The sequence below is a fragment of the Lolium perenne genome, chromosome 1 (assembly GCF_019359855.2).
Source record: "Lolium perenne isolate Kyuss_39 chromosome 1, Kyuss_2.0, whole genome shotgun sequence".
Lineage (NCBI taxonomy): Eukaryota > Viridiplantae > Streptophyta > Magnoliopsida > Poales > Poaceae > Lolium > Lolium perenne.
This window is the reverse complement of record NC_067244.2, coordinates 107,283,538-107,310,485: the sequence shown is the minus strand read 5'-3', so window position 1 is coordinate 107,310,485 and position 26,948 is coordinate 107,283,538. Positions and strand designations below refer to the sequence as shown.

Sequence of the window (26,948 nt, the reverse complement as noted above, 5' to 3'; positions counted from 1 at the left end):
TGTCACTTTTGACCATTATCATATGTGAGCTAGATTTGGGTTTGAATTGCATTTGAATTGTGATTCTTTGATTCCAAAAGTTGTAATAAGTGTTTAATAACATTATTCAACTAATGGTGAAGACCAAATTGGTCTAGGGTCAAAATTTATAAAAATGCCATATGGCATATGTGAGGGTTTTTAGGGTTTTTCATTTAGTGGAATTTCTCCCTCTTTGATTTATTTGGTTGGTGATCTTAATATGATCACATTAGGGTTTTAGAGCATATCAAATACAAGTAATAGCAATCATCATGGCATATCAATCAAATGCACAAGTCCTATGCATGGTACTATATGCAAATTAAAAAGTTTTTGTTGGTTTGAAATTTTGCTTTCTGGAATTCTCTAACTTTCTTTTTATTGAAAATTGGGGTGTTACATCATCAATCCTCTATTGATGTGTTTTCTAGAGGAAGGATATCTAAGGTAAGAGGAAATTCTTTTGAAGGTGAAGTAGGTGAGAATACTAGAAGTTCACAAAGCAAACAACATCTTTTTAATTGAAATAGGATTAGACAAATTTATTATCCTAGAGTCTTCCTATTTCTAATCCAAACCTAGGGTCACGAACCTACGGTCAACACAATGCTCTGATACCATCTGTAGCGACCTCACCTCTTAAGGTGCCGATCTATGTGCGTATCTGTGCTAGTCCCTGGATCAATCGCTAGCACACACAGTACAAGATGTAATACAAAGAAACAAGGGTCTTTATTACATCGTATGATCCAGAATTTACATAAAGGATTACAAATTGCATAGCACGAGGCTAGCATATCATCAGAGTTTCACAACCAAAAAAACATAGACAGCATGGAGTCCTTCGTCTTCATGTGCCACATGCGAGCATGTTGAGGATAGACTCGTAACCCTAACCATCGTAACTCACTCGTCTTTCAAAACATCTGCAACATGAAAAGTTACAGCCACGAATGGTCAGTACTTTGAATGTATTGGCAAGATGACACTATAGTGGACTCAAATGGCAACCTAACACTTAAGTGTACACTTGGCTGGTAGAGCTCAGGCATATTTGCATAAAGCTAGTTTTCTCCTATGATTTGTGAAATCATTTTCTTTCATACTAATTAAGCGGTACCATTGATAGAAATCAATGAACCTGGAAACCACCGGTAAATCCCCGGTGAATCCTCCTACCCATGATCAACTTGGTTTGGGCGAACTACCCCTGTAGACTCAGACCATAGACATGGCACGGGACCTACTAGCCGATAGTCACTTACACCAATTGTCATAACCCTGTTCACCCATCAAGTTTTATTTAAGAAGTTGGGACGAGGAGACTTTCGAACATGTGCCTTGTCAGTTCGCTCAAATTGTCCGTAACCGGGGACACGGCTAAGTACTTAGGTTTACACTCTGCAGAGGTTGTACAATTTACTCACATGACCTAGTCTGCTCTTCTTCCATGATGCACATTTTGCTCAAATGGACAGATGTTGACTAGGACGAGACTTTTCCGAAGTAATCCCCCAGACCTTTCTCTACGGACCCGTACCAACCTACAATCCCCTACATCATCTGTCACGTAGGATCCGGGTTCTCACAACATACTCTGTCAAGCCAGAGCCCATATAGCATGTGGTTGTACGGTAAGCTAATGAGCAAGGTTGTCTATTATCTCTTTGTTCCTGGGTTGCCGTCCACAAGTGTGATACACCTGGGGTTCAGAGGTTCGACGACATGTCCCCAGAGTAACCAATCAACATAACCCAATCCAAGCCACATTCCACCCAAGTAGTTCATTGAATTTAGTTGTTTTTCCATAACCACTACTAAAACATTTTCATAGCATAGATGAGCATCAACTAAATTCAGTGGCGACAAAATATAGTAAGGTGGAAGTAGCTATCTACTAGGATTACAAAAGAAAAGCATACCCTAGACTTACAAAAAAAATCACTACGGTGCATAAATAAAATCTAGGACATTTGTGAGGGTGTGTCACTTGCCTTTTGGTAGTCGAAGACGGTTCACTTTTATCAATCAAATCACGTAGCTCTCCGTACGAACTATAAAATAAAAGATGGCACAACATAAACACACAATTCATAACAACATAATACAATCAAGACAAACAATTTGGAAAACGCTCTATGGTACTAAGGTGTGGCATGAGGTTTGGTTTGCAAGGTGTATGGTCTTGAGGTGTTGGAATGACAAGGTCATGAAGTCAAATACTCATAAGGAAAATGTTCAATTAGATATATTGGAAAGAATATGTTAACACAGAACATAGATAGTATTTAGGATGGTCCATGTGGATAGCATTCGCATAGTCTCAAATGCAATTGGACATAGTGTGACAACACTTATCAAAGTAGCACAAGATCACATATAACATTGGGTATGAACTAATGATATATTGAACTACTCAAGTAACTCATTTGAAATTTGAATAGTTCAACTAAATGGAAGGTTGAATGGCATGAGGTTGGATAGACATGAATAATATTGGGATTTGGTTCGCGGATCCTAACGGATAACAAGGGTTCAACACATGTGATCTGGGGTAGAGTATCTCCACCCCACTAGAGCAAGGTAAAATCTAAAATAGAATATGTCACACTTTACTCAAATAACTCAATTGTTATTTCAATAATATGGACTAGGATAATATGTTGTGGAGAGATGTGATCATGGAACAAGATGAATGTGTCTAAATAATTTGATATTGCGGACCATACAAATACCATGAAAACAAAGCGTGTGAATCCGACATGCAAAATGTCCAGAATGATCTGCGCATTTTACTGATTCCAACGGTATAAAGTTTGTCGAAAACCGACAGATAGAACAAAAGATATGGATTTTACAGTTCGCGATTAAGTTTTAATGGTGTACGAAAAGTTGTCCGAACAAGTTGCTCGGGTGAAAAACTTCCTACACGAAAATTGTAGAGGATCTAATTACAAACTTAACGGAAGAACCACTATTCTAAACGGAGATCTAGATCTAAAGATAAAAAATTGTGAAGTTTAGTACGAATGTCTAGACGAAAAGAGCGGAAGTAAGATTATTACCGCATGCATGAGGGATGTGTGGGATCGTGGCATTCTTTCGTGTAGGGTCCTGGATGTTGCGTCGCGAGTTAGCAGCGTGTGCACCGCGAGCCAGAAGAGAGCCGCAGCAGCGCTGCGCGCGTGAGAGCGTTGCGGATATCGAGCGAGCACCAGTCGCCCAGAGAGCAGCGCTGCTTGCGTGTGTTGCAGTGGGAGAGAAGAGAGAACGCTCAGCTTTTTGGTGTGTGTTGTGTGGGGGCTCCAGGGGGTTTATATAGAGAGCGAGGGCGTCCAGGTGCACTGAACCCCAAACGGAAATTACGCGCGGCGTAATTGCGGGCGATAGGAGGCGGCAGCTGGGGTGGTGCGGGCGTGGATCGAGCGGCCTGGGCGGAGGCGAGGAGCGGGGTCGTCGCGCGAATGCGCGTGTGCGTGGTGCGGCTGCGGCCGGGGACGTGCGGCCTCGCGCTGGCGCGCGTGCGTGTGCTGGGCCGTCCGGCCTGGCCACGCCATCTTCTTTTTTTTTCTTAATTTTCTAATCTTTTTTTTGGAGGATCAAAAATAATTAGAAAAACGTAAATAAAGTACCGTTGGATTCGTTATTAAAAATAATTTAATATTAGACCAATTTTGGGACAAAAATACAAACTTTATAAAATCAAAATTTGACATATAAATCTATATTGCTATTGTTCCTTTTTAGGGTTTAAAAGTTTTCTCAAAATAATGATTTTATAATTTTCAAAATCCTCCGAACAAAATAGAGTATTATTGACAAATATTTTGAAAACCAAGGTTTATGAAAACTCTATTTTTTTTGGAAATACCCTTTTAAATAACATAAAAGTTTTAATTCCTTGTAAAAATTCAACTATGACAAACAAACAAACACTCGTTTTATTTTATTTTCACATTCCAAAATTTAGGAAAATTTGGGATGTGACACCATCAATCTCATACCATGGAGGAGTGTCTATTTGCAAAATTAAGTTGCTTACTGATGAATCAAAGCAAAACATGTGAAGAGAATTATCAATGAAGTTATTAATTGGGGCTGGGCACCCCGTTGCCAGCTCTCATTATGAAAGTCCGTCAAAAGTAAATGACAAGGTTGAAAGATAAACACCACATACTTCCTCATGAGCTATAAAACATTAACACAAATTGAGAAGCATTTTGAAGGTTTAAAGGTAGCGCATGAGAATTTACTTGGAATGGTTTGAAATGTCATGCATAGGTATTTATAGTGGACACTTTGGAACAACTTGGTTTTCAGGGATTTGGAAGCACGAGCAGCGTTCCCGCTCAGTACATGTGAAGGCTAGCAATAGACTAGGGAGCGACAAATCAAGAGAGCAGTCACTGCCATAATCATGCTTGCGGCAAAATAAATTAACGGAGGCATAAAAGTGATACAAGAACTCTGAAGCAATGTAAATCATAGAGGCTTAATTGACTTTTGTTCAGTCATATGCATGCGTGAGCATGTGCCAAGTCGATTCAAATGAATTATTCAGAGGAGGATACCACAATGTCATACCTATTTATGAATAAAACAATGCAAGCAAACATCCATGACATGCTACTCATATTAATAAATTGGAGCTAAACATGAGAGATCATGAACTACTAGACTTTCTTAAATGACATATACCTCACATGAACCAACTAAGCATGCTCACATGGATGAGTATATGTACAAAAATGAAAACAAATAGAGTTCATACCAGCCTCTCACCACAGTCGAATTGTCATAGATCGTCATTATTGCCTTTCACTTGTGTAGCTTGGATAATATAAAATGAAAACGACGCTCCAGCCACCGAAGACCATTGAACTCATAATGAACTTTACAAAACCAAAGAAGAACAGCAAATATTTTTGGTGTTTTCGAATTGGAAACAGGAACAAAAGGAAACAAGCAAACAAAGCAAAATCTTTTTGGATTTTCTTATAGCAAACCAACGATAGCAAATAAGCAAAATAAATGCAAGAAACCAAAATAAACAAATGATGAAGAGAAACAACAGAAATATTTTTGGTTTTTTTGTGTTTTAGGAAAGAAACAAAGCAAAAACAAGAGAATGGAAACTAGAAGAGTCACATAAACGCAAAGCAGCAGGAATTCGTCAAACTTGACAGCAGTACAGTAATCGATTTTTAAGAAATTCTTCCGCTGCTCAAATCGAAAAGCGTTCAACTAATGAAAGTTAGATAACAACCTGGGGAACATGCACAAAAATTGGTTTCGCAAAATAATGTTCTGGATTTTTTTGAGAATTTTTTCGGTAACAGTCCAGAATCTGTTTTCAGGAAGCACTTCCCCAAATATCATCTCCCTCTCATTAGAAAACCACTTAAAGAAACTAAACAAGTATATATAAGTATCCAGCAACCATAATATGCAAAGAATGAGTGATGTCGGTATACCTCCCCCCAAGCTTAGGCTTTTGGCCTAAGTGGAGTTCAACCCCAGCGAGGGTCGCTGTTCCACGCCGGTGGATCATACATGGCGTAGTCATAGTGAGGTCCCTGTGCAGAAGAGAAGCGTGGAGGCTCCATATGTCCAAAATGTTGATGCGAAGAACTTGCTGCATCGGATGACGAGTCGAGGTGTTCCTCGGCCTCCTCCGTGTTGTCTCTTGCATGATGGCCTCCTCCCTCTATGTGTGCATTCAGTGCACCTTCTGTGACTGACCAATCCTCCCTGGAATCAAGGTTAAATAGAACAGGCGCAGGCAATCTTACCAGTTTTTCAGTTTTCTTAGTTATTTTCCAAGTTTTCTTATAAAATGTCATCTTGTAAAACAGGTTACCCAAATTAGATGAATCAGAAACAAATTCATGTTTAATCATGGAGACTATGTCAAGTTTTTCTATGGGAAGTTGAATATCAAGATGGTGAGGTTCTACACCATGCAAAGCTAGTAAACGAGAGGCGACGAGACCTCCACAAATTCCGCCCTTCTCACGGTTAGTAGCAAGTCTATAAGCTATCAACGCACCCAAATTATAAGACTTATTACTTTGTAATGCAGCAGCTAGAAAAGCTAAATCCTGGATAGATAATTTACTTGCATACTTTCTAGCAAGAACGCATTTAGTAATGAAATAAGCAAAGTAGCGAATAGCTGGGAGTTGAATGCTACTGATTTTACCACCATCCTCCGAGAAGCTCCTTCCATGACAAATCATCTCGAAGAGGTTCAAGAGCTCTCGTGGCGATCCCTTATCTTCTCGCATGATCCCCATTGCGGCACTCTAATTGCTGTACAAAAATCATCGAATGGCAAGTTGACAGTTTTATTATAAATTTTGTATTGAACCATGGGGTTAGATTGCGACCAATTGAACTTAAAATCCTGCACAACAGACATAGTCAATTTTGCATATTGGCATGGTTCTCCGTCAACAAAATCATTCAACCCTGCACGAGAAATTAGATTCCGAACATCTCCCAAGATTCCTGCACTTCTCATGAAATCTGTGCACGGGTAGTAAGAGGGGTATACTCCCTCTTCGCGGTTCACTCTCATGACTTGTTGCACCTCCAATTCTTGTTGGTTTAGTTGATGTCTATTCCACTCTATTTTCTAAAATTTTCAACAATCATTATCAAATTTGATTTGGTGACATATAATTGAGGAGAACTACTATAGGAACTTGCTAGAGACTAATCATGCATCAAAACTAGTTTATACATCTTAGAACAAGCATGCAAGCTCACTAAACATGTTATCTACAGCAGCAAAATATTCAAGATATACTCAACCAAACAAAATTCTACATGGATAATCGGAGGAGTCACATACCGGAGAGCAAATGTGCCAAATTTCAGACAGAAATCTGGGCTGAGCAAAGAGATCGAGAAATCTTGAGCTCTTGAGCAGAAACGCGAGTGAGAGAAAGTTGGTGCTGGTTTTTTCGGGCGAGAGAAGAGAGTGGGAGGAAGAGATAAAGAAGTGGGGCAAGGGGGAGCCCACACACCAGGGTGGCGCGCCCCCTTCCAGGCCGCGCCGGCCTATGGGGTGCCACCCTGGGGGGGGCCCCACTGGTCATCCCCAGGTGCTCCCAGGTGCGTCTTCGAAAAATAGGACCAACGGTATAATTTTTGTGAATTTTTGAAAACTTTGAAAAATGCACATTTCTGGGTATTAAGTTTATTATTACTGGACAGGAAAAGATTTTGAAATCTCTAATTAACTAAGGAACTTTGCAAATCAAAAGTGCTACAGCAAGTACAATAAGTGGAGGAAGAAAGAAATGTTGTTTACCTCCTCTATGCATATAAAAAGTATTTGTTAACAAGGTTGATCAAGTCTTGCCACCAAATAAATTCTACATAGCATAAGAAGAAATAAACCTCAAATCAATCATGTTACCTTGAATTGTATTGATATGGATCCAATCATAAGATTTTGATATCCTTCTTGAGGCTCATATATAGGACAATCAATAGTTCCAACTTTGATAGTTCTCACATTAGAAATAGTATTAACTCCACATACTTTATCAATCCTCTTGGGGAAATAGACGGTATGCTCCTTGTCATCAACATTGAAGGTAACTTTTCCTTTATTGCAATCAATAACAGCCTCTGCGGTGTTAAGAAAAGGTCTCCCAAGAATAATAGACATATTATCATCTTCAGGCATTTCCAACACAACAAATCAGTTAATATCAAGCAGTTATTAGTAACTTGAACAGGAACATCCTCACATATACCAACAGGAATAGCAGTAGATTTATCATCCATTTGCAAAGATATATCAGTAGGTATCAACTTATCTAAATAAAGTCTCTTGTAAAGAGAAAAAGGCATAACACTAACACCCGCTCCCAAATCACATAGAGCAGTTCTAACATAATTATTCTTAATAGAACAAGGAATAGTAGGTATACCTGGGTCGCCCAACTTCTTTGGAACCTTGCCATTGAAAGAGTAATTAGCAAGCATAGTGAAAATCTCCTCATTGGGGATTTTCCTTTTGTTAGTGACAATATCTTTCATATACTTTGAATAAGGAGGCAATTTAATAGCATCAGTCAAAGGGATTTGCAAGAATAAAGGTTTCATCCAATCACAAAATTTATTATAGTGTTCTTCCTCCTTTGATTTTAATTTCTTAGCAGGAAAAGGCATTTGCTTTTGTACCCAAGGTTCCCTTTCATTACCATGTTTCTTAGCAATAAAATCTTCTTTAGTATACTTTTTATTTTTAGCATGCTTTTCAGGTTCATCTTCAACTTCTTCTTTATCAGAAACATCATTCTTATCATTATCATTTTCATGTTCATTACCACTTTCAGTTTCCGCATCAGAAATAGAAATACTATTAGGATCATTAGCAGGTTCAGAGGATTCTACAACAGTTTTATGTTTCTTCTTCTTTTTCTTAGAAGGAGCACTAGGTTCAATTCGTTGAGAATCTTGTTCAACTCTTTTGGGATGCCCTTCAGGATATAGAGGATCCTGGGTAGAGACACCGCCTCTAGTTGTTACTTCATAAGCAGGTTTCTCTTTAGAATTATTTTTTAACAAGTCATTTTGCACTTTAGTGAGTTGATCAATTTGAGTTTGAACCATTTGAAAATGTTTAACAAGCATCTTAACATCATTGGAGGTTCTCTCCACAATATCATGCAAATTACTAATAGCTTGAGAATTTTCTATTAGATGATTCTCTACTCTCATATTAACATTTTCTTGCTTAACAATATAATTATCAAACTCATCTAAGCATTGAGCAGGAGGTTTTGAATACGGAATGTCTTCCCTAGTAAAGCGTTGAAGGGAGTTTACCTCAATCATGGATGAAGGGGGAATTATCTCGCATAAATCTTCTATGGGGGGTAAGTTCTTCACATCTTCGGATTTAATACCCTTCTCCTTAAGAGATTTCTTGGCTTCCCTCATATCTTCTATCATTCAATTTAATCAAAACCCTCTTCTTCAATATTGGTGTCGGAGTTGGTTCAGGTGTAGTCCAATCATCATGATTCCGGCCTATTTTAGCCAATAATTCTTCAGCTTCGTCTGGAGTTCTTTTCCTGAAAACACAACCAGCACAACTATCCAAATATGCTCTAGACTCAACGGTTAGTCCACTATAAAATATATCAAGTAAATCATGCTTTTCCAAATCATGTCCAGGTCGAGCTCTGATAAGAGAGCAAAATCTTGCCCAAGCTTCCGGCAATTTCTCTCCATCTTCCTGGTCAAAGCTATAAATTTTCTGTAAAGCAGCATGTTGAGCACTAGCAGGAAAGTATTTCCGAAAGAAAACATTAAGCAAATCACCTGGACTTTTAATAGAACCAGGAGGCAAATTATTATACCAAGTTTTAGCATCATCCTTTAATTAGAAAGGAAAAAAATTGGCAACGAAATAAGTACGCATCTTAACATCATCAGAAAACAAGCTACTCATAGAAGAAAGTCCATTCATGTGTTCTACAGCACTTTCTTTTTCAGTACCACAAAAGGGTGTTTTCTCAACAATAGCTATATGAGATAGATCAAGAGAAAAATCATAATCTTTATCCTTAATGCATATAGGAGATGTGGCAAATTTAGGATCAGGAGATAGCTTATGTCTAACAATATGTTGTGCGAGAAACTTTTTAATTTTTCTTGCATCAGTAATAGCATTGCATCTATTAATAAAATCATCATTAAGCTCCATATAATCCTCATCAGGATCATCACTAGAATAATCAACTTCAGGTGAATTAACAGGTGTAGCAGCATTTTCATTAGGAGTTTTAGCATTTTCAATTTGTCTAGACCTAGCAATTATAGCATCTAGAAAAGATCCCAATGAACCACTATCATCAAGCACAGCAGAAACATTATCAATATTATGAGAGTTTTCAGATTCAGCAGAAGTACCAGCAAGTGAAGCTTGCGGTGGTGAAACAAGTTGACTTATCACAGATGGTGAATCAAGAGCAGCAGAGGTACTCAGAGTTGTACCTTTTCTTGTAGTGGATGGTAATATGGCGACTTCAGAATCGCGAGATTTACCCATGATGGAGAATTTGCAGAGAACAATATCAGTCCAAGTGAACCTCCAAATAAAGCTATGCTCCCCGGCAACGGCGCCAGAAAATAGTCTTGATGACCCACAAGTATAGGGGATCGCAACAGTCTTCGCGGGAAGTAAAACCCAATTTATTGATTCGACACAAGGGGAGACAAAAGAATACTTGAAAGCCTTAACAGCGGAGTTATCAATTCAGCTGCACCTGGAAACAGACTTGCTCGCAAGAGTTTATCAGTAGTAACATTTTTATAGCAGTAGCAGTGGTGAGATAGCAGCAGCAGAGTAACAAAGACAGCAGTAGTGATTATAGTAAACAGCAGGATTAAGATACTGTAGGCACAGGGATGGATGACGGGCGTTGCATGGATGAGAGAAACTCATGTAACAATCAAAGCAGGGCATTTGCAGAAAATAATAAAGCGGTGTCCAAGTACAAAGCAATCCATAGGCATGTGTTCCGTATATAGTCGTACGTGCTCGCAATGAGAAACTTGCACAACATCTTTTGTCCTACCAGCCGGTGGCAGCCGGGCCTCTAGGGAATCTACTGGATATTAAGGTACTCCTTTTAATAGAGTACCGGAGCAAAGCATTAACACTCCGTGAACACATGTGATCCTCACATCACCGCCATCCCCTCCGGTTGTCCCGATTTCTGTCACTTCGGGGCCTTTGGTTCCGGACAGCGACATGTGTATACAACTTGCAGGTAAGATCATAAAACAATGCATATTATGATGAAATAATAACATGTTCAGATCTGAGATCATGGCACTCGGGCCCTAGTGACAAGCATTAAGCATAACAAGTTGCAACAATATCATCAAAGTACCTACCAATTACGGACACTAGGCACTATGCCCTAACAATCTTATGCTATTACATGACCAATCTCATCCAATCCCTACCATCCCCTTCAGCCTACAGTGGGGGAATTACTCACACATGGATGGGGGAAGCATTGCTGGTCGATGGAGAGGCGTCGGTGGTGATGATGGCCATGATCTCCTCCAATTCCCCGTCCCGGCGGAGTGCCAGAACGGAGTTTCTGGTCCCCGAGACGGAGTTTCGCGATGTGGCGGCGTTCTGGAGGGTTTCTGGCGACTTCGACTTCGTCCTCGCGTTTTTTAGATCGAACCCTTTAAGTAGTCCAGAGGAGGGCGTCGGAGGCCAGCCGAGGGGGCCACACACTAGGACAGCGCCCCCCCTGGGCCGCGCCGGCCTGGTGTGTGGGGCCCTCGGGCCTCCACCTGGCTTGCCCTTCTGGCTCCGTGAGTCTTCTGGTAAAATAGGCCCTTTGGTATAAATCCCCGAGGATTTTCCCGAAAGTTGAATTTCTGCACAAAAACAAGACACCAGAGCAATTCTGCTGAAAACTGCGTTAGTCTGTGTTAGTTGTATCCAAAATACACAAATTAGGGGCAAAACAATAGCAAAAGTGTTCGGGAAAGTAGATACGTTTTGGACGTATCATGGTGAAGATGTTATAAAATGGTCACATGACCATTATCATATGTAAGTTGGATTTGAATTCATATTTGATTTGAATTGGGTTTCTTTGATTCAAAAGGGTGTGTTATTGATATATAAGTGTTTTACAAACAATGGCACAAGCCATGGTGGCCTTGGTTGAAGATTTGCAAAATTGGCTAAAGTGTATGTGAGTGAAAATAGGATTTTCTCACTATTTCATTTCTCTCTATTTGATATGACTTTTCTTGACTCAAATGTGATTCTTCTTAGTTTAGGAACAAGTCCAAACTATTGAAACCATTCCAAATGGTCTAGTTCAAACATTTGCAAAAATGGCCATAACACATAAGAGGTGATATGTCAAATTTCCTTATTCTTGTAATTTGTTCCCCTTGCTTTACTTGGGCAAGGTTGAGGGTCAATTTAGTGTTAGATTAGGTTTAGAGATGGTTTCACACCATTTGGGTAAGGTATAAAAGCATAGGACAAGAATTGGGTATTATAGCTATGTGTCACATATGCCTCTATGCATATGTGGCATTTGATTTTTAATTGGATTGTTCTTGACCCAGTTGATGTTGTTGAGTGATGAAATGGTATATAGGAGTGATCCAACCATTCACATCAAGTCCTAGGGCCAAGATTCTTAAATTCACAAATTTGCTATTTTACTCTCATATGCCTCTATGGCATTTTTAGTTTCTTTTTATTTTCTTTTGTTTCACTTTGGATTTGGTTTGATAAGTACTAGGTAAGGTGTATGAAGGTTTTCCAAACCTCTAAACAAAGCAGAAAGGTCTAGGGTAAAGATTTACCAAAATAGCCATAGGCACATAGGCCTTTTTCTTATTTAATTTCCTTTTATTTTATTTTAACTTGGGTGATCAAAAGAGGGGTGAGGTTTAGGATTTAAGATCATTTCAAAATACTTTAACAAGCAATCATGGTAATAGCACAAGAATTAAGCAAGATCACTATGTATCAAACTTAATTTAATAAAAGTTTTTGTTGGTTCCAAAATTTGGAAATAGAGAAATTCATTTGTTTTGTTTTGAAATTTTTGGGATGTTACATCTTCCCTCTGCTATAGATGCCTCTACGAGTGCCATAAATAGCAAGAGTATGGAAATACATATAAAACAACCCACGTTCGATATTTTACTTATGGAAATATCAAAGAACAACGGGCTCATCGGCAGATTTACTGCTTCCGATACATTCGGGAGCTGCTGTCAAGGACATACATCGGTTGAAAGCAAAGTTGCGCATACAACGGGTTTAGCAAGACCTGCAACACAAGCTGATCACTCACATAATTTGCTGACCAACGAATACACATACGCGTAAACGGGTAATTAAGATTTGCTCCTTCAAAATTTGCCAACGGCATCGACACGGTAAAAGTGCATATACATGTGCCTATCGAAAAATAAGTTTCAACTTCGCAATCCAAATGCTTGGATGAAGCATCCAAATTACCTATTTACTATAAGAACTTAACCCTGAATTACTCTTGCGGAGTTTCTTTTTCTTCAAGTATCTTCGAATCCTCTTCAAGCCTGTTGACAATTATATTGGCTGGCAATATTACCTTCGGGTACAGCGTCTCCAAATTACCAGTCGCATTAGCAATAGTCAGCAGATTTGCCGAAGGATAATGCACAAGGACAAGCGCAAGTGTAAATCTGGCTCCTGCAAAAACCTGAGCTCGCACCAAGTCTCGAATCTTCTTGGTGTTTCTAAATTCAGACATCAGAGATAACAGTGTAGGAGGGACCGTGCTCAAAGGGAACATCGTCCTCCAAATCACTCTTAGGCCTTTGTAGCACTTGTCGAAGAAGTGGTGGACTTGCTGGACCCGATCTTGGAACTGTGCGACAGCCGAAGCTTTCGAGTGCTCCCTCCAGAAAATCTCCTCGGCTGATGACAGCTGGGTCAATGCGTTCAAGCGCTCGTGAATCCGCTTGTTCTCTTCAGCACGGTTCAGAGCTATGATTAGCAAAGGAACCAACGGAAGATCAGACAATGCATTTTTGACACATAATAATGAGCACAAGGACTAGGGAACTTACAGTTCAAACTTTTGGTGGCCTTATGCAGTTCAGTAAGAGCATAGCGCTCTACGTCGGTTGCATTCTCACTCTTCTTCTTCATAATGGCAGCCAAGGCATAGGTATTGCACAAGTCCTTTTCCATTTGCGCGATCCGATCCATCATACGCTGGATTCGATCACCTTCAGAAAGAGCACCCGAAGAATCATCGACAAACGCAGGCACTAGGAAAACCTGCAAAAATAGCATCAAGGGTATGACGGATTGCATCGCTTCATCATTGGAAGTTACTCCCATCGGGAGAGTGCAAGTAAAAATGTCATAACAAGAGTGTACTAGCAACATTGCTAGCATGGAATTGATTAAACCACAAGTTTTGCGACAGAACATTGTTTCACAACAATTTAAAAAGAAGTTTGTTACAAGAATCAAGGGGCTTGGGTCTGGGTCGATAAACTTGGGCCAGCCGATGTTTTCTTTGATGAAACCAGCTCAAGGAGCTGGCGTGTACACTTAAGAGCTGACGTTTTGAAGATGCATAAATCGACGAACTGCCCATCTTGCTTCTTCGGCAGCTCCCTAGACATCTCTTCGATATCGGCCTTGAAGCCGTGACCCATCATAAGTTGGAAGGCTAGGAGGGCACCATAGGTACGTGAAGTACGTTTGAATACCTCGATAACCTCCTTGGTGTCGACTGCGAAAGCATCGACCAGCTGCCCCAGAGTCCTATCTTGGCTAATCATGGGGAAGATCATCGAGTTCATCCGCGCCATGGCACCTTTGCCCTTTTCAAGGAGCTCCCGTGTAAGTTGGTGTGAGGCAAGAGTCATTGACACACCGTTTGCCGGAGAGTTGTTTGGAAATTTATCCAAGGCATCGGCAGGGATGTCAGCGGCCCCTACAAGAGGATGAAATGGGAAAGATTACTAACAAAGGATCGAATTCGCAAAGTAATAATTGAGAGGGAAGCATAAAAGGAATTACCAAGCAAAGCCAAGGAAGACTGGCGAAGAAGATCATCTTTTTCGGCCGCCCAAGCTTCGGCGTCCAGCCTAGACGCTTCCTCCTCCTTCAGCTTTTCCTTTAGCCTACCGAGCTCCTCCTTCAGGGAGTTGACTTCTTGGCGAGCTTCGGCGGCTATTTTGATTGCACCTTCCAACTTCGAGGAAGAAGATTTAACTTCCTTCTGCAGCCGAACCTTGTCTGCTTCCAGGGAAGTAAATTGGGAGGCTAAGGCCTCCAAAGAAGATATAACGGCTTGCAGATCCTTAAGGAAAGGGGAAAATAGACGTTTAACAAAGAATCATTAATCAAGGCACATTCAGGAAAAGATTGCATTACGATCGAGAAAGACTTACAGGTTTTCCTGAAGGAGGAGTCGTGGCGGCAACAGTCGAAGGAATATCCTTCCCCCTAGAAAGGGAGGAAGCAGTCGATACTTAAGCCGCGGGGGCTGCAGTAGGAGCCGAGGCCTCGGAAGCCGCGACATCCGGCAGAACGGCGCCAGATTTGGCCTTCTTAGACGGAGGCTCAATGAAACCTTCATCACTACGAAAGGGAATGGTTGGCAAGAAATATGAAAGAAATGCGAATGATGAAAGCAAAATACGAATTCTAGGAAAAAGGCACTTACAGATCAAAGAGATCGTCTTCATCAGCAAAGCCGCCGGTTGATCTCTTCGCAGGCGAAGCTCTGGCCTCCTCCACAGCTGCATTAACAAAGGCATCCTGATCAGCGTCGTCATCGCGCACTGATCCCGCTGTGTCGCCAGTATCGTTGGCTGGGGGAGGAGGATCGGTGGAGATAGCCTCAAAATCTATCGGATCATCGTGTTCGTTCTCTGAGCTCATGTGCTCGGCAGTATGAAAGTCAACAGGAGCCGAGGAACCTCTTCCCTCGGAAGTATCATTCGGTAGATCGCGCAAGTTTTCAGAAGCTATGGGGACCTGCCGAAGGAAAATGCAAATAAGAACAATAATAGTCGAGTCGATCAAGTGGAACAAGGTAATAAGAGTATGAGAAGGAAACTTTACCTCCATCAACGGATGATCAGCATCAAGAGGTGGATAAGAAGATATCAACGGGATTGAGTCATCCTGGCTAAAGAGAGTGAGGCATCGAACTTTGTCAAGCAGCTCCTTTTCGGATACTTCAGCAACGTTTATCTTGGTCTCATCCTTCGGACCCGAGTATAACCACATTGGGCGAACCCTGGCCATGACTGGCTGGACCCGACATTCTAAGAACACCGCAGCTACCTCTGTGCCGATCATGGTCTGGCCATCAGCTTCTTTGATCGGAAGAAATTTGTCAAATAACTCATCGGCTGCTGTCCTTTCGTCGGGAGAAAGGATGTTCTTCCAAGAATGCTTAGGTTTGGCTTCGAGGACGTCGGAAAAGCGAGGAAGCTGGGACTCGACTGTTGGGGAATCCTTAACATAAAACCATTTCAGTCTCCATCCTTGCACGGATTCTCTCATTGGGAAACTGAAGTAATTGACTTCTGAACGGACAACAAACCCCACTCCCCCAATGACAAAGGGTCCATTGCTACTGCTGTATCTCTTTACGAAGAAGATTTTCTTCCACAACCCAAAGTGAGGCTTGATGCCCAAGAACGCCTCGCAAAGGGTGATGAACATAGCAACGTGAAGGATTGAGTTAGGGGTAAGTTGCCACAGTTGGATTTCGTAAGTCCGCAGGAGGCGATGAAGGAACTCGTGAGCAGGAAGCGAGAGACCCCGACACAAGAACGACAAGAACATCACGGTAAAACCAGCAGGAGGATTGGGCCGAGAGATCGCACCTGGGAGAATCGCATTCCCCTCGTCGGAGGAGATTAGGCCAAGGCTTCGAACCGTCTTTTCATCACGCTTCGTGATGGAGGATGCTAGCCAATCTCCAGGTTTGGTCACGGCTACCGAGCTTGGCGGTGCTGGCGGCGCCGGAGTTGGGGGAGGAGCGTCTGGAGCGCTTCTCTTCGGAGGATTTGAGGAGGCCTTGGCGGCGGCGCTACCACTCGCGGAACTGGCGGCGCCAGCGAGGTTCTTCTTCTTCACCATCGCAGGATCTGGAGAAGATCTAAAACAGTGGTGGCAACGCAGCGGTTATGAAAGAGGAAGGTGGAAGAAGAACAGGAGGATTCTACAATGATGTGAGAGAGTACAAAGGATTTTGCTCTGAAAGATTTTAAGTAGGGAAGAACTTGAGGATTACGAGGGCACGTGTCATTGCTTCCAGTTCATTAAGTGGACCCTCTCTCCATCGTTGATCGCGGAAATCGAGGAGGCACCTTGGTAACCGTACGAGAAAGGCGGATATTACTTAAAAATAGAGCCAGGCAAAGGTAGGATGGGCCCAACGGGTCGCGTCTTGTCAGTCAAAATCGAAGTGTCAATAACGTCATCAGTGAGGTCGTGAAGAATGCTCGAAGCATTCGAAGAAATATAAAAGGTATCGGATGGTGGACTTGAGTCTACGTGCGGATTGCGAGCATCCGCACCTAGACTCGGGGGCTACTCCCATCGGGAGCACTGCTCGCGCACCCGATAACCCGAGGACTCGAAGATATTCTTGTGAAGAAAACATTTGAAGAAAAGGATGGAATGCTCAGCTCGAGTCTGCACCCGGTTGCAAGCGCCCGTGCCCAGACTCGGGGGCTACTCCCATCGGGAGCGCTGGACGCGCACCCGATAGAACTTTTTTTGCACTCCAGGATCATGCCCGGGGACTTGATTCTGCGTAGGGTGACGTTGTTTTGCCATCGGCAGTTAACCAGCAAAAGTTGGGCGCGTTACTCATTATCCCTTACGCGTTGAAGAATACAAGCCTTGCTACAAATGTATCGGATGACCCATGAAGACTTGCAGAAAAACTTCAGCAGAGTAAAACGTTCGAGTGGTACAACTTGAGTCTACGCACGGATTGCAAGCATCCGTACCTAGACTCGGGGGCTACTCCCATCGGGAGCGCTGGACGCGCACCCGATAGAAGAACATGATGCTGATACAAGATGGACAAGAACAATCAAGGAGAAGAACATTAGGTGAAGGCATGCTTTAGTCTCAACCCGAACTATCTTCGGCTAGACACTCGGGGGCTACTGACGTGGGCATTACCCTTCGGGTAACCGACATTGCCCTATCCTGTACAATCTAACTGGAGGCCCATGAAGTACTCGATGGCAAGGCGGGCCACTTGGACGGCGCAACAGAAGATTCCTTGACGGACAAGACAAGGAAGGAGCCAAACAAGGAAAGTTTAGAGCTAGGACTACTGTAAACCTAGTCGTACCCGGTTGGATCTCTTGAGACCTGGCCTCCTATATAAAGGCCAGGAGAGGGGCTGCCGAGGGAGACGATCAATCTTAGCAACTTTAGCCACCAGAAGTCTGGAGCTAGGTCGCCGCATCACTTAGCCTCTCGACGAGAACTCAGCCGAAACCTTCGGCACCCCATTGTAACCCAATATATTCATAATCAAGATCAGACAGGCAGGACATAAGGGTTTTTTACCTCATCGAGGGCCCCGAACCTGGGTAAATTGCTCTCCCCGCTTGTCTGTGAACCGATGTCTCGTGTCAGCCTACAGGATTCCATCAACCCTAAGCCCCAATCGGAGGGCATTGCCGAGGAGTACCCTCGACACGGGGGCTATGCCCCAGGACATTGTCGAAGATATTACTGATGGACCTAAACAACAAGTTCTTCTCCTCGTGCCTTTATGGACTGAACCTTTCCTGGCATATTTAATGGAGCAACGTTTGCCAGATGATCCAACGAAAGCTAAACGCATTGTTCGACGATCTAAATCATTTATTATAGTAGATGGTGACCTTTATAAATGGAGTATCTCTGGTATCTTCCAACGGTGCATCACCATCAACGATGGCAAGGCCCTGTTGCGAGAAATACACGAAGGGACATGTGGCCATCATGCAAGGAATAGAGCACCTGTGGCCAAGGCTTTTAGAGCTGGGTTTTATTGGCCAACAACAGCAGCCGATGCGAGAGACTTAGTTCGGAAGTGCGACCCTTCCAACGTTTTGCACCAAAACCACACGCACCCGCTACGGATCTAATGACGATACCTTTGGCATGGCCCTTTGCGCAGTGGGGACTTGGCCAAGTTGGTCCAATGCCAAAGTCATCGCCTAGTGGTCATACTCATCTATTGGTAGTTTTCGATAAATTCACCAAGTGGATTGAGGCCATACCAGTCCCTAATCAGACAGCCAAAACAACTGTTAAGTTCTTCAGTGGAATCACTTGTCACTTTGGTGTGACAACATCATCACAGATAACGAAACCAACTTTGATTCGAAGGAATTTCATGAATTTTGTAGCAGTAATGGCATCAAGCTCAAATTCGCCTCGGTTGCACATCCTCAAACACACGGGCAAGTGGAAAGGATCAATGGATTAATATGCGATGGAATTAAAAAGCGTCTCACAGGTGCAGCTGGAGCTTGGGTCGAAGAGTTACCATCAGTACTTTGGAGTTTGCGGACTACACTGAATAGGTCAACGCAATATAATCCCTTTTTCCTTGTATACAGAACAAAAGTTGTCCTACCTGCCGACGTTCGCTTCGAAGCACCTCGGGTGGCTGCATACAAAGAGAAAATCTTTGTTCAGGCATTACAAGACGCTGTGAACTTGTTGATGAAGCTCGATATATTGCCCTAGCAAGAACAACAGTATATCAGCAGGCCATACGGAATTACCACAATCAAAGGGTGCACACTCGAAGTTTCGACGTTGGCGATCTAGTACTACGATTGAAGCAGAAAGGACACCTAAAGCTTGAATCTCCATGGGAAGGAACATACATCGTCACTGAAGTAATCCCCGGAGGAGCCTATCGTCTCAAGAATCCTACTACATTAAAAGATGTTGGGAACCCATGGAACGATGCACAATTGCGACGATTTTATGCATAGGACTCAACCTTTTTTCTTTTTCCTCTATTTCTTTTGAAATAAGGCTTCTTATCCAATTACGTACTATGAATAAAACTTTTGGTTCAGCTTCTATGATTATCATCTCACCCGAACAAATGTTTGGGATCTTTCTATCGAGAACCACTACTCCCATCGGGAGCTTCGGTTAACAACGCGTCATGGCTTACCCGGCAATACTCGGGGGCTATAAGGATTATTACAATATCATCATTAACTACTACTCCTATCGGGAGCTCTGGTTATCAACGTACCACGGCTTTTCCGGCAATACTCGGAAGTTGTAAGCTCTCGTCAAAAACAAATTCCACCAAAGCCTCAAATAATATGTGAGCGCTGCAACTGGTGAAAAAATGCAACATATGAAAGGCTCATACCGGTGCACCGTGTTACGAGGCCAAATAAGCGCGTAGTTCCTTCGTTTATTCGAAGGGTGTCGCTCTTACAAAAATACACGCGACTCTGCAAAAATTGCGACCACTACAGGGTCATCAAGTGAGCAAACTGACATGATCCCTCAGTTGCCTTCGACAAAATAAAAAAATTCGACTGGACTTACGGTCCATCGATTCGCTATGATGTTAAAAAGAACATCAATGGCACATAATTTTTTAAAAATAAAGCATCATTCTTTACAATACAAGTTCCTATTAAAAAAGAAGAGTGATTTCTTTCATAAAAATTCCAAGGGCACGCTATGTGCAAGGATAATTAAGAATTTCTATCATGATGAGGTTCCCTAATCTGCTTGGTTCTTCAAATCTCTTTCGACACGTGCCTCCATCCGAGAAATAATAATATGAGCAGGGTGCCGAAATATGGGGTAGTACTGATCATGTCTTGCATTAGCATTGGATATTGATTCTAAATTCATGGTCGGATGACAAGATAAAACAGAAGCAAGTGCTAGTTCGGCTCCAGCAAGAAGTTCTTTGCGCACCAAAGGTCGGATTCTGACAGGAGTCTTGAATCGATTAAACAAAGCTGACCAAGTCTCGGGGTCCTGGATCCAAAGGAAACATGGTCCTCCATTCCAAGGTCAGATGAGCATGGTACTTATCAAAATAGTAATGTACCTTCTGAGTCCGATACTCGAACTTCGCTATGATTACGGCCTTTGACCTATCTGACCATAACTCGCACTTCGGGTGTGATTATTGCTCATCACTGCAATATTCTCATGGATTCGCTTGTTTTCTTCTGATTCATCGAAAGCAGCGATTTTTGAATACAAATAGCAAGTCAGAAGAAGATTTTTTACAAAATAGAAGTACCAATAAAACAAAGGGTGATTCATTGCTTACAGCTTAGGCTTTCAGTGGCCACACGTAGGTGATCTAGAGCATGTTGTTCGATTGTTGTGGCAATTTCGCTCTTCTTTTTAAACCATGCTGACATAGCATGAAGACCAGCAATATCTTTATTCAATATGAGAAATTTGATTCCATAGTCGATGCATAAGTTCTGATTCATCAACACCATCATAATTTGAAGAACTCTCGACTCGGTAAGTAGTTGAACGAATCTGCAGCAAGTGGTTTAAATATACATCCTCAGAAAATCAGCAAAGGATAATTATCAAGTGCAGAAAACTCCCATCGGGAGCCATCAACATCTTTTCATTCAAAAGGTTATGTTAAGAAAGTTGAGTATTGACAACAGAGTCAGCATAATTTATTACAGAACAAAGATGAGATAAAAATATTCAGGATTACAACTAAAGTGAATCAGTGAACTCAAGATGCTTGAGTTCGTGCAGATGAGCTTGGAGCAGTCTCGGGTGCAACCTTTTGCTTCTCTTCATCAACCAGCTTCAAGAGACGACTTGCACACAGTTGAGCTAATTCATTGAAAGGGGAAAGGTCGACAAGAGAACCATCTGCGTCTGTTGGTAACTCCTTCGACAGTTGCTCCAATTTTGACTCCATACCATGCCCAATTAAGAGTTGAAAAGCAAGAACTGCTCCATAGAGACGGGAGCGACACTTTAGTACCTCAATTGCGCTGCTGGAGTCGGTGAAGAGGTATTCGCCATCTCTCCAAGAGTCTTGTTCTGATCCAGCCAGGGAAACATCATCGAGAATAACTTCAACAGAGCTCCCTTGGTCTTCTTCAAGAGATCTTGGATCTAGTCACTTGACTCGACAGCAAACGAAAGAGCATCCGACATAGAATCCACCTGAAGCTTGCTCGTACGGTCGACAGGCATGTCGGCAGTATCTGGAATATCATGGAAAAAATTCATTACGACGATAGAATATTTTGAGAAAAGGAGAAGCATACGAGCATGGAGAAATCTTACTTAACAAACTTTCAATGGATTTGCGAAGAGCGCCTTCTTTCTTTTCTGCTTCAACGAAAGCCTTGTGCCTTGACCCCTGCTCCTCCTTCATCTTCTTCTTTAGCTTCTTCAGTTCTTCCTTTAGGCTTGCGTTTTTGTTTCGTGCTTCGGTTGTTATCCCGTTGGACTCTTGCATTTGACCAGCTGAAGATTTAGCAGCCTTGTGAAGCTAGACATTTTTTACTTCTAGTCGAACGAACTGATCAGCAAAATCTACCACAATATCGACTGCGGCATGAATTGGTTGTAGCAAGAGAATCAAAGGACTGCGTCAGGATATACAACAAGCATATCTATAGCTAATAATAAAGGGAGAAAGGTTTCCGTCATTTCGTCCGTGTTTTGTTCGTTGGTCCATCGTTTCGTCAGTGTGATCCTTCGTCCAACCGACAAGAACTCCTCCTGTAGGTGCACTCGAACAAGCCCCATAAATAAACAGAGCACTAACGAGAACACGAAAGAATAAACGCATCTGGATTCTCGACGGCCTTGGGGGCGGCCTGGATGACCCCGAGCCCGAGCAGCTCGTCCGTGGAAATTAGGCCGGTTATCGGGTGGCCTCCTTGGGGCGCGACGGTCAACTCAGATGCCACCGCCTGGACGCACAGGAAAGCAGCGGGATACCATCGAAGGCTGGGGACGACATGTACGATGATAATGAAACTCGGAAGCAGCGTTGTGTGAACCTGCCGACTCGGTTGCAAACTTGCAATCAACAGCTTGATGGATTACTTGATGGAGCAGGGGCGTGGCGGAGCAGCTGGCAAACACCAGCTATGCGCTGGCCATGGTCGAGGTGTGTTGCCCTCCATGCAGCTTTCAAGCTGATGGGTCGACGCGGTAAACTGTGCAGGGATCGATCAGGCGTGGGCCGACTCACGCCTGCTCGCACGCGGATGTTCATTATTGATTGAAGCACGAGATGGCCGACATACCAATAGCGGGAGCATGGCTGGCCATCGGGATTCCGGTGAGGCAACCCGGCAGCGCGTCCGGTATCGCATCGGGACTGATAGGATCTGTGATCCTACCAGGCCGGTTACGTAGATTGTAGGGGTGGAAGTGTGCTGGACGAGGGAGAGGAAAGCGGTGCCGGCGGCTGGCCGCCGTCGGAGGTTGGAGGAAGGCGGCGCAAGGGAAGGAGCGGCGGCTAGGGCATGGAAGGCCAACTCCTCAAGGAGTCGACAATAACGATCTATTTATTGCTTGCTTTCTCACGTACTTTTACAGTAGTATAAATAAGCTAATGAAAAGGATAAATGGGCTAAGCCCCTAATTTAGGCCCACTAATGGGATTCCTCCTGCTATAGACCAAACCGGTCATAACATCTCTCCCCGCCTTCTCAGACAGCTCTTCCACGAGCTGGATAGCTGGAAACTGCTGGCGGAACTCATCCCGGAACGGCGTCGGTCTTGGAGACGGTCGCGTCAGCTAGCCCAGTTGCGACGACATCAATCGCAACATAGTCTACGGTCTCCAAGTAGAACAAGCATGGACAAACGTGACCCGGTACATAGAGATCGTCGCAGTTGAAGCACAACCCTTTACAACGGCGCTCGAGCTGTTCGGCCGTGGTCAGCCGACGGAAAGGCCGCGTCGCGGCTGGATCGGAGTGCCCCGCAGGAGTCACGGCCGTGAGTGTAACGGCCCCGGGTAGCATCCCATATTATATTTGTTTGTGCTTTCCTTTTATGCATCATCATGCATCATGCATCCTATCATTCACAAGATTTTATTAAATAAAAATTATTTCTCCAATAAAAACTATTTGTGTTTCCCTCTCATATGGTTTTATTAAACCCTCCCTCCAATATTTTGTTCTCCAAAATTAAAACCCCTCACCCCTCCCTGGGCCTTTTCCTTCTTCCCTGGCCCAGCCTTCTTTTCCTTCTCTCCTATCTGGCAGCCCACCTTCCCCCTTCTCCCTTTCTCCCTTTCGGTCCGGCCCAGCCCACAAACGAAACGGTACCCCCTCTCCTTTTCGTGTTGTCGTCTTCTCCAGGGAGGCACGAGAGGAGCGTGCTGCCCTGGTCCTCCACCCACTGCGCCGTGGTCCTCCTCCTCACCTGCTCCCTCCCTTTCCCCTTAAATCTCCCCTCTGGAAACCCTAGCCCCCTCTCCTCCCTCGCGCCGCCACCCCTCTCCCCTCTCTCTTTTCTCTGTGAATGAAACCAAGGGGAAAAGTCCCACAGTACCTTCTCCACCCCACCATGGCGCTGCCGCTCCAAACTACCCCTCGCCGAGCTGAGACCACCGGCGGATGCGCCTCATCATCCTCTTCATCCATGTGCAAGGAATCGGCCCGGGGCGCCCTGTACTGACGACACGGTCGCGGATTCTCCTCTTCGGCTGCCACGTTCCGGCGACGATTCCGGCCGCCGTGGTTCCCCTCCGACGACCCCGACCACACCAACGTCTTCGTGGTGAGCTCGCGCCTCCCCTAGACGCCTTTCCCCTCTCGTTTGCTTCCGTTTTCTGCCTCTCACCGTGGTGGCCGTCGCCTCCTCTGCAGGTCCTCGCCGGCGGCGTCCCTCCGGTGATCCCCTGGACTCCGCTACGCCCCCATCACCTTCCCCGCGTGGAGCCGCACCCCCGACGCCCACTCCCCCGCCTCAGTTAGCCCTGAGTCGCCGGATCGATCTCCGGTTTGATCTCCCGCCATGGTTTTCTGCCCGAGCTCTGCCTCTGGGTGTGTTTTCTTGCAGCGTGATGTTCTCTAATCACAAAGCAATCAGCAGCCTAGTGGTAATCTCCTTGGTTACTTAGCCATCAGATCCTGGGATCAATTCGCAAGTACAGCGAATTAATCCAACCTTTTTGTTGTGTGAAGCAGATCCGGACTGAGCCTTAGCCCGCTTGCGCAACAGCTCCTTCGTCGCCCAGCGTGCAGCAGGCCACCATCCGCCGCTCAGGTCCGGCCCGTACCAGCCCATGCCTTTGTTTATTCTATCCCTTTTTGCAAATCTTGCATAAATCATATCTTGCAAACCGTAATTCGAAATAAAATGTTTTATATATGAAAATTGATCAGAAAAACACGAGGAACATGAATATGACATTCATACATCTGTTAGCATCTCGCATCATGGCGCGTTGTGATAGTTTTGCATGTTCACCTAACATATATGCGGAGTATTTCGGACACCGACTAAGGTTTCCCCGCTCCGTTTAATATTGAAGTAGCTCACCCTTGCCATGCTACTACCATGCTAATCAACACTTAACTTTGCCGGTAGAAATGCAACTCCAACCTAATTTGTTTGTCCGGGGTTTCGACTCCGATTAAATTGGATATGATGCATTGCACCATCTATGCCATGTCATGCATATCATCTTGATCATGCTGGATCTTCTTTATCCGTAGTAGTAAGACTTGCATACGTTGTGTGTTCCAGCATTTGCTTCTTTCCGGATAGGATCACGAAGTGTTGATGTGAGATACGGCGAGTTCTTCGACAAGTGCGTCTGCAGCTTTTCACAGGCGAGCCCTCTCTCTTCACCTATTTTACTCTCTCCCTCGCACTGCTATCCTTATGTTGCGATTCTTTATCGAGTCACGTGTCCTATTCCACTTGTTTACTATAATAATCCTATATGTATCCTTCCTTACCATAGCCGTTGCTTGATGTTTGAGCCTTGCGAGTCATAGGCGTGTTTAGGCTCTGTTGTTTATCTCGATCTGTTATCGGGATATGATGGGTTGTTGGGAGGTTATCACATGCTATATCAGTTGTTGGAGATACACATGCTTTTCTTAATTGTTAACAACTAAAATTGTAAGCAGAGGCATCTGTGAGCCCCTTTGCGAAAGCATCAGAACTTTGACTTGCTAATGTCCCCTAGGACCCGAGTTCTTGTTATCTGTTCCGAGATTGAGCGCTCTACCCATGCGTGGGGACGATTATTGGGACCCCCCTCACCCATTACCTTTTCTCAAGTCAGTTGAAAAGGGGGCCACAACCTTGGTTTTATTTGGCGCATGCATGTTTATATATTGTTGCCTTCGGGTGTTTACTTCCTGTTGCCTTCGGGTGTTTATATTCTGTACAGTACCCCGCGGAACGTTTAGCGAAGCGTGTGGTTTGCACGCCTAGCCGTTAACGCAAACCCTGAGTCCGCTTCGGAGTACGGCCGGACTTCGTTACGGGTAGCTTAGTCGGGTGGCCCCCCTAGACTTTCTTGTTGAACTGGGAACGGTCTTGTTGTGAGACATCCACCTGTCGTAAGTGGGTCGAGCATGCGTATGGTTACATTTGGGCAAACCCTGCAGGGTGTACATCTTATCGATAAGCCGTGTCCGCGGTTATGGACGACTTGGAATTGTATAGCTTGATCATAGAACAACTTACACCTTATACTTGTTGTTAATAATCTGATTATAACTTGCGTAGTAATATAGCATTACTATAACCGATACCTAATAAAATTTGTCCACCGTTGAGTGCCTTTTACATTGCCTCTTCGCAATTGTTGGAGGGGATATGTGTAATCGGCTGGGTTATGTTTGTGTAGTATTTTATTTGTTACCTTGTGCGCTCTCTTATCTTATCTGATTAGACGGATGTTGTAGCGTGTCTCTATTGGTTATAGTTTTGCTGCCGCTAAACCCACCATATAGCCCCTGGCGATATATATATTATACTCGCCCGGCGAGCATAGCCATTTCTAGTCTCGCTAAGTACGTGCCGGAGTTCGTTCCTTGGTACTTACTCTCGCCTTTTCCCCTTTCTCTTTTGCTTCCTCCCTCTTGTCGGCAACCGATGGCCCGACTTTGACAGGTACAAGATGACGGCGTTAGCAAGGTTACCCTTCCGGCTTGGCCTGGGCAGGGTTATGGACGCCACTGGTTATCTTCAGGACTCTTAGTCCAATTTGTATCTTGTCCGTACTCGGACGTATTTGATCTGCTGTATGATTTGGATCTTTGTATTGTATATTTGTATCTTGACTCGTTGGAGTCATTGTTGTAATATATGTATCTTGTGGGCTCTATTGTTGTAACACCCC

General features: G+C 43.7%; 2 long non-coding RNA genes across 2 annotated transcripts; one reads left to right on the top strand and one right to left on the bottom strand.

Moving 5' to 3' along the window:
* Positions 1 to 731: 731 nt before the first annotated feature.
* Positions 732 to 3,291, bottom strand: LOC127298655 (uncharacterized). The gene is made up of 2 exons (XR_007850002.2): positions 3,087 to 3,291; positions 732 to 2,075 (listed from the first exon to the last, which is right to left on the bottom strand). It is a non-coding gene; the product is annotated as an uncharacterized lncRNA (long non-coding RNA).
* A 20,761-nt stretch (positions 3,292 to 24,052) lies between these two features.
* On the top strand, positions 24,053 to 26,123 carry LOC127298648 (uncharacterized). Its single transcript, XR_007849996.2, has 4 exons — positions 24,053 to 24,364; positions 24,454 to 24,686; positions 24,775 to 24,853; positions 25,337 to 26,123. It is a non-coding gene; the product is annotated as an uncharacterized lncRNA (long non-coding RNA).
* The last annotated feature ends 825 nt before the right edge of the window (positions 26,124 to 26,948 follow it).